We start from the raw sequence: 9,858 nt of genomic DNA on the forward strand, positions 1-9,858 counted from the left end.
CTCCAAGGAAGACTCCGGGAATGGAGCAGATGGTCGGCGCTAGCAGACGTATGAGCGATGACCAACTGCCCGATAGTGGAAATAGTGAGGAGCCGAGCGATAGCCTGCAGCCCGATGATCCGGTGAGAAGCAGTTGAAGCACCTACCCCGAAGGTCACTAGGGATCAGTCGATGGGGCGAGCATGCCTGACGAAGACGATTCCTATGAGAACGATGGCCTTCTGCAGTCCACCAGTTGTTGGCGTCAGGGCACTGCACTAGGAATGGGCGGCCAACTGGCTGAAGGATGACCCTGATGGGGCATGGGGAACAACCTGTGAGGAAGTGATCGAGACTCCCCTGGGACACAGTGGCACTAGGAGTCTGTGAGGGCACTGTCGAGACTGTTCCACGAAGAAGAACCTCCTTGAAAGAAGAAGAGCCCCGCCGGAGTCACTCGAGGAAGGTGAAGTGTCCAGCCATCGTTGGGGCTTGGAGTGACTTGTAGGGATAGGACTTCATAACGCGACAGGAGAAGGAGAGGTCAGGCTAAGGGTTGTGAAGGTGGCCACTATGCCCAAAGTAGGCAGCGGTGGGTGCCTGATGGTCGGGGAGGTGGTGGGAAGGAGCCATCCCGTCATAGCCTATAGCACAGAACAATAGGCATATGATCCTGCATTAATATCCATGTTTTTATGGCATTTGAAAGTTGAATGCCTCTAACATCTTCCAAGTTCTCATTCTCTACTTGTGAACCCTTGGTTTCATCAAATTCAACATCATGAACTTCCTCAAGAGTATCACTATCCAAATTCCAAACTCTATATGCTTTCCTTGTAGTGGAATAACCAAGTAGGAATCCTTCATCAATTTCTTGTCAAACTTGCCCAATCTAGTGCCTTTCTTCAAGATATAGCATTTGCAACCAAAGAACCAAAAATATGCAATGTTGGGCTTTCTACCATTCAAGAGCTCATATGGCGTCTTCTCTTTCAATGGGTGACAATAGAGGCGGTTGCTACAATAGCAAGCCAGTGTTGATAGCTTTGGCCCAAAAAGATTGACTCACATTGTACTCACTAAGCATAGACCTTGTCACAGAACCGACCAATTTATAAGAGCACAAGTACAAAAACAATCACCGAAACGATCAAATTCTCGAACTTGAGCCCATATAAACCCGGTAGTCAACCGAAATCTCGAAGGATTTCAAACCAACTTGCATACAACCAAGATCACAGTAATTCAACATAACATATCGTACGTTACAACATTTCTCAGATGTTCACAAATAGATTACATCATCATAGAGTCATTGTTATTACAAAACAAGTCTTGTAAAACATGCGGAAGCAAATAGTTTAACTCACACACCGAGTTCAAATACACATACTGGTTTGCTGATCACTGCTCGCAAAAGCATTCAGATAAGAGAAAGGAGATCATGCCCATGATCTAGTCTTCATCACCCGCTGGGTGGAGACAATACTTGTAGAATCCCTGATATAGAAGGTCATCTGCAACAAGAGGGAATAAACCCTGAGTACGGGAATGTACTCAGCTAGACTTACCCGTCAAAAACCAAACAAATGACACCAAGGATTATGCATTGCTTAATGTAGTAGAGCTGGCTGACACTTTCTTTTTGCAGAAACGCATAAGTAATAATGATCAACTCTGAACCTGAACTAGCAGTAACTTTTTAGCCATTAACCTGTCATCTATATTAGCACCTGTACTAAGCAATCATTTTATTAGGGTGCAAACATTAATAACCATATCAGGTATTCATTGTGGCAACCTTATCATCATCCATTTAACCATATCGTTAAATTAATTGAATCTACATTGCCGCTGCTCAGTCAACTTCTCACTATCCGGGAGAGACGGCGATTCGAATCGATTCCTATCCAGCTGGAGGGGTATTCCTAAATGCAAACCCTGCTTCCCCCGTCAGGGTCGCAACAAGTCACCTTTGGTACGATTCAGGAGTCGCAAGTCCGAACAGATCGACATTCTCAGAGAACCACTCTGCCAAGGTTGTTCGGGACTCTAACCCGCCTTGGACTTATGCCAATGGCTCTTCACACATCCTTACTACCTCCAGAATGTCGGCACTGCTCGCGTCCTCGGCCTGAGTCGAGCTACTAGGCTTCGCGGTCGGAACGACTTATCCGGCCAGCTAAGTGTTAGGCTGCGTTCAATATGACATGAGGACGTACATCGTATCGGTCCTTAAACGACTCAGACGGAGTCACTATGTTCAAACCTACACAAGACCCCGCCCGGTCTTAATTCATTATTCACATGGTTCTTTTCCACGATAGCAAATATAGCCAACCGTGATCCACCTCATCCTAAAGCTCGCAGGTGACAGGAAATCACCTGACTTCTACCGCACTAAGCATGGCTAAGCATTTAACCTGTTCCTGAACTTAAATAGGATTCCAGTGCGATATCTGGACAAGGAAGGATATATAATGCAGCAATTGGTTCCAACCAATTCCTATACTTAATGCATCATCAACAATAAAAGATACTCAATGTATTTGTAAAAACATGGGAGGCTTAATATGCTCCGGGGCTTGCCTTTCAGGAACGAGGAAGGCTGGTGGTCAGGGCACTCGGGCAATTCCTCCGCGGCGACTGCTTCGTCGGCTTCCTGCACCTCGGGTTCCTCCTCCTGGTTAGCTCCCTCAAACTCCAGCAACGTCACTCCCTCCAGCACACCTATTGCATGAATGCGCAAGATAAATATCATGGATGCACATGAACGAATGTCGGGGATGCTCGGGGAATGCACATGTTCGCTGTAGTTTGCATATTCCAACTTAAGCCCTATTCAAATCACTTTCACTTACCATGTTTATACAACCTAAGGTATAATTGCTCATCTTCCGTTAATGACCTAGCACCTGCACCTAAGCATATTCTCAAGTTAGGCTAACCCCTAAACAATCAATGAGAACATTGCACAAGCATACACTCAAGCATTTGTATTCCAACCAAATGGAGACTATGTAGCGGTACAGTAAACTAGCCATAACTGGAGATTTATAAATCCAAATGATATGCAACAAGACAATCTGGAAAGCTTATAAAATTGTCTACAATACATTTTCAGACCTCAGAGCATGATTCAAACCTTTACCAGGTCGAACTCATAAATCAACAGAACTCTATCCTCACAAGGCAGAGAATAAGCAAAGACTGGAACCTAACTTTAAACAGCTGTAGTTTCTAAGCTACTAGGCCAAATGCCCTCAAATTTTGACAGGAGCTAGATACATAGATTATCTACAACTCTTGTATTCATTACAATCACAGAAAACCAAAATATCATGGGGAGCTTTCTAAAGTCCCCAGATCTGTCCAGAGGGACATAATGCAAGCGAAATACTTAGTAACTCATGAGGTAAACATATAATTGGACGACACTAAATCTACTCACATGTTACACATATCACAAGAACACCAGAAAGTAGGGTGTTCATTCCCAAAACATTTCCTCTAATACCTTTCTTAATTTATTTAATTAATTAGAGGAAATAGTAAACATATATGAAAACTACACCATTAAATCTACAAAAATTACAGTAGACCCTACATGCCCTAAGTAGACTACCATAAAAATTTCACACCATTTTAGTAAGTACAACGGCCTACACAAAAATGGTAAGGCAGAATGGCTTAAAATGGCATAATTAGGAAACCTTAGTGAAAAGTGTCAAGCAACAGATTTCATATTTTTCCTAGCATCTATAAGGTACCAAGATACTACCTACCAAGTTTCATGGCCATAGGATTCATAGATAATTTACAAAAATTCACACAAGTATCTACCAACGATAAAAGGAAAATCTATAACTCAAAAACTACACATGCAATGACTCTCAAATTTTAACCAGAGCTTCTACTATACAAGACTAGATTACCCACAAAATTTCACAATTTTTGGATCAAGGAAACTCAAGATATGATTTAAACAAGTTTGCATGCATTCAAAAACACTTTTCAAGTTCCTATTTAATTCATCCAAAATTTCTACATAAAGTGCTCAAGACATATTTTTCTTAAATACTAGACCTAACTGTGAGTCTAACAAAATTGGAAGTACTCAATTTGGATCTACCAATTGGGAGTTACAAAAATCACAAATCAGCATTCAAAACTGCATTTTTGAACTAGCCCTAAGACAGCAAAGCCACTGACGTGCGGGTCCCGGTGTCAGCCGACCCCACCCGTCAGCGAGACGGAAATAGAGGAGGCGCACGCGATGGCGCGGTACACGGCGAGGCTCGCCGACGGTGGCTCCTCCGGCGAATTCAATGGCACCGGCGTGCTCCCCAAGTTCCCCCGCGTGGATTGACCCCCTAAGCCTAGACCCTAGCAGCCCCAAAGCACGCCGGCCATGGCGCACGGCGGTGCACGGCCGCGTTCCAGCATGACCGGACCGGCTTGGTCGGTAAGGTCTTCACAGGAGCTGCTACAAGCAATGGGGAAGACGAGACGAGGGCTAGGGATGGAGGAATGGTGCGGTGGTGCGCTGGCCACGGTGAGTGCCATCTCCGGCGATGCTCAGCCATGGCGGCGGTGGTGGAAACGGTCACAGCGACCTTACCTAAGCTCGAGTGGATCGGCTAAACGGTGGAGGATGGAGAGGCGAACATGGCGGGGCTCCAGACAAGCTGGCCGACGCATTTTTGCGGTGGTGCGAGAGCTAGGCGACGGCAAAGCAGGAGCGGCAATGGTGGAGCAGCGGCTTCACGAGAGCGGGCGAGCGGAGAAAATGAAGAGGAGGCAGAGCACGTGCAGGCGAGTGGAGAGGCAGCAGGGCGTCGTTCATTTCAAGCCGGCCAGCGCGCAGGCGTGGTCCAGCCAAGTCGAGCGCGTGGCGGCCATGCGGCGGCAACCTCTTGGCCACGGTCGGCCATGATCGGCTGAAGTTTTTGATTCAGTAACTCCATTAACCGACTGACAGCGAGTTTTCAACACGTTCAAACTCAAAATCGGTGGCGAGTTAGCAAAACATCCCTAAGTCAAAGTTGAAGCCCTATGTTCTAGCTACAAAACTCATTTAGAGACCAAAGTCTAATTCGCAAAGGATGGAGAGTAAAATCATACCCAAGTTGGCTCAATCAAACTGAAATGGCAGTTAAGACTTAGCAAAATTTTCAAGTGTTGACTCCACCTTCAAATCTGACTTGTGGGCCATTTTTGAGCATGTTGTGCTCATTTTCATGAGATGGCCATAAAATAACTTTTGTTCCTTACATAATTCTCTACATCTTTCCTTTAGGTTGCTCAGACATGCAAACAACCTAAGCCACACTTTTTAAATAGTCAAACAAAAGGGTTCAGGGGTCAAATTTGGTCAAACCATGACTTGGAAACCTAATTAGTCAAAGTGACCAACATGAACAATGTTCCAAAAGACATTCTATGTGTAACTAAGTTACTTACAAGCATTTCTAGCCACACCATGCATTGGTCACACAAGAATCAATCAAGGTATGTACTGAAACAATGAAAAACACAAGAAATGTTGCAAATGTTTCATAGTCATGTTTCACATGTTTCATGATCTTGTTGCATAGTATTAACTAATCTTGTTTCACTAAGTGAGTGGCACATGTTGCACTCAAGTGTTGCACACTTTACATTTCATAAAAGAGACAACACACATGAAACATACAACATGTTGCAATGTTTCGAAATCATGTTTCATGTGATATAAGTTCACGAAGGGATGCATGATGCTCATGTTCATGAAATGCAGTGCAAATGTGGAAGCTAAACACCAGGGGTGTTACAGCCCTCCCCCCTTATAAAAATCTCGTCCCGAGATTTGAAAAGTGTACCATTGTTGATAGAATTCCTTATAACCATCCCTCAAATAGTCTTCCCTTCCCCACGTTGCATCGCGTTCACTACCCTGATTGCTCCACATGACTTTATAGAACTTGACTACCCGACTCCGAGTCACTCGCTCACGAGTGTGAATCACTCGAACCAGCTTTTCTTCAAATGTCAAATCAGATTTTAACTCGATATCCCCCAATGGAACTCTCTCTTCAGGGACGCGAAGACATTTCTTCAATTGGGATACATGAAAGACATTGAAGATAGCACTCATCTCAGGAGGTAATTGAATCTTGTACGCCACTTTACCACTTTGTCCAATGATTTCAAATAGACCAACGTATCTTGGCGCAAGCTTTCGCTTCACACCAAAGCATTGGACACTTTTCATAGGTGAGACTTTCAGATAAACGAAGTCTCCAACCTCAAATTCAATAGGTTTTCTACGTCGATCAGCATAATTTTTTTCTGCCTAGCTTGAGCTGCGGCCATGTGGGTTTGGATAGTACGGACTTGTTCTTCGGCTTCTTGAACGAAATCAATTCCATAATATCTCCTTTCACCGGCTTCTACCCAGTTCAACGGGGTTCTACACTTCCGGCCATACAAAGCTTCAAACGGTGCCATCTTTATGCTCTCTTGATAACTATTATTGTACAAGAATTCAGCTAGGGGTAACCATTTTTCCCATGAGCCCTTAGCCAAGATGACACACGCTCTCAACATATCTTCTAAGATTTGATTCACTCGTTCAGTTTGCCCATTGGTTTGCGGATGATAGGCAGAACTTCTTATGAGCTTAGTCCCTAATAATCCGTGTAAGTGCTCCCAAAAGCGAGCAGTGAACTGTGGTCCTCTATCCAAGACAATAGTACGAGGGATCCCATGAAGTCAGACTATCTGGTTGAAGTACAACTCCGCATAGTCGGTTGGATGAAAGTCTATGCGGACCGGAATGAAGTGTGCCGACTTGGTCAGTCGGTCCACAATTACCCAAATTGAGTTAAAATTCCTCTGAGTGGTAGGGAGCCCAACTATAAAATCCATACTTATCTCTTCCCATTTCCAACCTGGAATAGAGAGTGGTTGAAGTAATCCAGCTTTCATGTGCACCGCCTTGACCTGACAACAAGTGTCACACCTAGCCACATAAGCGGCTATCTCCTTCTTCATTTTGGTCCACCAAAATCGGGGCTTTAAATCATGATACATTTTACTACTACCCGGATGAATAGATAGTTTAGAGGAATGAGCTTCGGATATGATTTGGTTTCTAAGCTCTCTATCCTTTGGAACTACCAACCTATCCTTGAACCATAACATGCCTTCCTCATCTACTCGAAATTGTTTGGTTCCTTGCTCTTTCATCTTGCGCTTGATGTGAAACACACCTGCATCTGTCTTCTGTAGCTCGATAATTCGACTCTGTAGAGTACAACTGACAGTGATGTTGTGCAGGACTACAGGATGAAGGAGCTTTGACAAATGGACATCACTCTCAATCAACGAGTGGCAATGAGACTTTCTGCTTAAGGCATCCGTGACGACGTTTGCCTTGCTAGGGTGATAGTGCACTTGAAGGTTATAATCCTTGATCAACTCGAGCCATCTTCTCTGACGCATATTTAACTCTGGTTGAGTGAAGATGTACTTGAGACTTTTATGATCAGTGTAGATGTTGCACACATTGCCAAGTAGATAATGTCTTCAGGCCTTCAAAGCATGAACAACTGCAGCGAGTTCCAAGTCATGCGTTGGATAATTCACTTCATGCTTCCGAAGTTGGTGAGAGGTATAAGCGATGACTCTACCCTCTTGCATAAGAACACCTCCTAACCCAATACCTGATGCATCATATAACACATCAAAAGGTTTCTCGATATCCGGTTGCGCCAAAACCGGAGCCAATGTTAGAAGAGTTCACAGGGTATGGAAAGCCGCATCACACTTAGGAGTCTAGACAAACTTCATGTCTTTTTACAGCAATCGAGTCATAGGCTTGGCTATTTTAGAGAAATCCGAGATGAAGCGACGATAATAGCCAGCCAACCCCAGAAAACTCCGAATCTCGTGCACCGAGATGGGAGCCTTCCAGTTTAATACTTCTTGCACCTTGGTGGGATCAACCATAATTCCACCATCAGACAACATGTGTCCAAGAAAAGGTACCTCACGAAGCCAAAATTCACATTTGTTGAACTTTGCATACAACTGGTGTTCTCGCAATCTAGTAAGAACCACCCGCAATTGTTCAACATGATCTTCTTCATTCTCAGAATAGACCAGGATATCATCTATAAATACCACCATAAATTTGTCCAACTTAGGCATAAACACTGAATTCATCAGATACATAAAATGTGCGGGGGCATTGGTCAATCCAAAAGACATAACCAGGTACTCATATAGACCATATCTTATAGAGAATGCGGTTTTTGGGACATCCTCAGGCTGAATTTTGATTTGATGATACCCAGATCTCAAATCAATCTTGGAAAAGACTTTTGCCTTAGACAACTGATCAAATAAGATATCTATGCATGGCAGAGGGTACTTATTCTTGATTGTAACTGCATTCAAGGGTCTATAATCTACACACATGCGTAGAGATTGATCCTTCTTCTTCACAAAGATGGCTGGGCATCCCCACGGAGATGAACTAGGGCAGATAAGGCCTTTCTTTAGTAGTTCATTCAACTGGGTCTTAAGTTCAGCTAGTTCATTGGGAGGCATTCTATATGGCCTTCTAGAGATGGGAGCTGTACCAGGAAGCAACTCTATCTTGAATTCTACTTCTCGATCCGGGGGCAATCTAGGCAAATCATCGGGGAAAACATCTGGAAAGTCACACACGACAGGGATATCTGCTAGAGACTTTGCTTGCACCGCATTGGTCGTGCAAGAAAGATTGATGTCCCTGGGTAACTATACTGGAAAACCCTCCTGATTGCTAGGATCTCTGAGCATAACTACCCTAGTTGATGTATCGATAAGCACTCCATGACGGCTCATCTAGTTCATTCCCACTATCACATTGATACCTAGCCCCGGTAAAATTACCAGATCAACCTGATAACTTTGCCCCTCTATCACAATTTGTACATCCCCAACTACCAACTTGGTTGGGATAATACCACTAGCAGCCCTTATACAATAACCCTCACCCTCAACAATATATGTTTTCTGCATAAACTTGGATGCAAATGATGGACTAATGAAGGAATGCAAAGCACCTAAATCAAATAGTACAACTGCGGGGTGTTGGTCAATCAGAAACTTACCGGCAGTCACTATCTCTCCTGAAGGAATCTCAGTAATATTAGTGTGGTTCACTTGACCCTGATGGCCACCCTGGTAATTATTCTTCTTAGGGTAAGGGCATTCCCTTGCCCAGTGGCCTGTCTTGTTGCAGTTCCAGCACGGCATGTTGCTTGGTGGAGCCCTAGAACTGCCCTGACTGGTAGTGCCCTTGGGAAGAGCAACTGTAAATGCCTTGCGAAACCCAGTCTTGGCGGGATTCTTCTTCTGCGGTGGGCGAAACTTGGTGGCTGACGCTGGAGGATGGAATGGAGTCCTTTGTGCGACGGGAGCCTTAGATTGTGAGGCACCCGCCTCATAGGCCCTCTTACGACTTTTCAAAGCCACATATACAGCATTGTTGTTCTCTTGCGATAAAGCATCACTCACAAACTCATTAAAATGAGCGCACTTGCAATTTCCCATGGTCTTCATCAGTTTGGGGCTAAGTCCCTGCTTGAAGCTAGCAATCTTCTTAGCCTCGATGTCCACAAACTCGGTGGCATACCTTACAAGGTTGTTGAAAGCTTACAGGTATTCGTTCAGGCTCTTGTTTCCCTGAGTCAGCTTCATGAACTCTGTATGTTTGATCGCCATAAGACTAGGAGGAATGTAATTTCCCCTGAAAGCAGACTTGAACTGATCCCAAGCGATTTGGGCATTAGCAGGCATAGTGGACCGATGATGACTCCACCAGATGCCAGCAGGCCCATGAAGTTG

Source organism: Miscanthus floridulus, chromosome 11, assembly GCF_019320115.1.
Source record: "Miscanthus floridulus cultivar M001 chromosome 11, ASM1932011v1, whole genome shotgun sequence".
In the NCBI taxonomy this organism is placed as follows: domain Eukaryota; kingdom Viridiplantae; phylum Streptophyta; class Magnoliopsida; order Poales; family Poaceae; genus Miscanthus; species Miscanthus floridulus.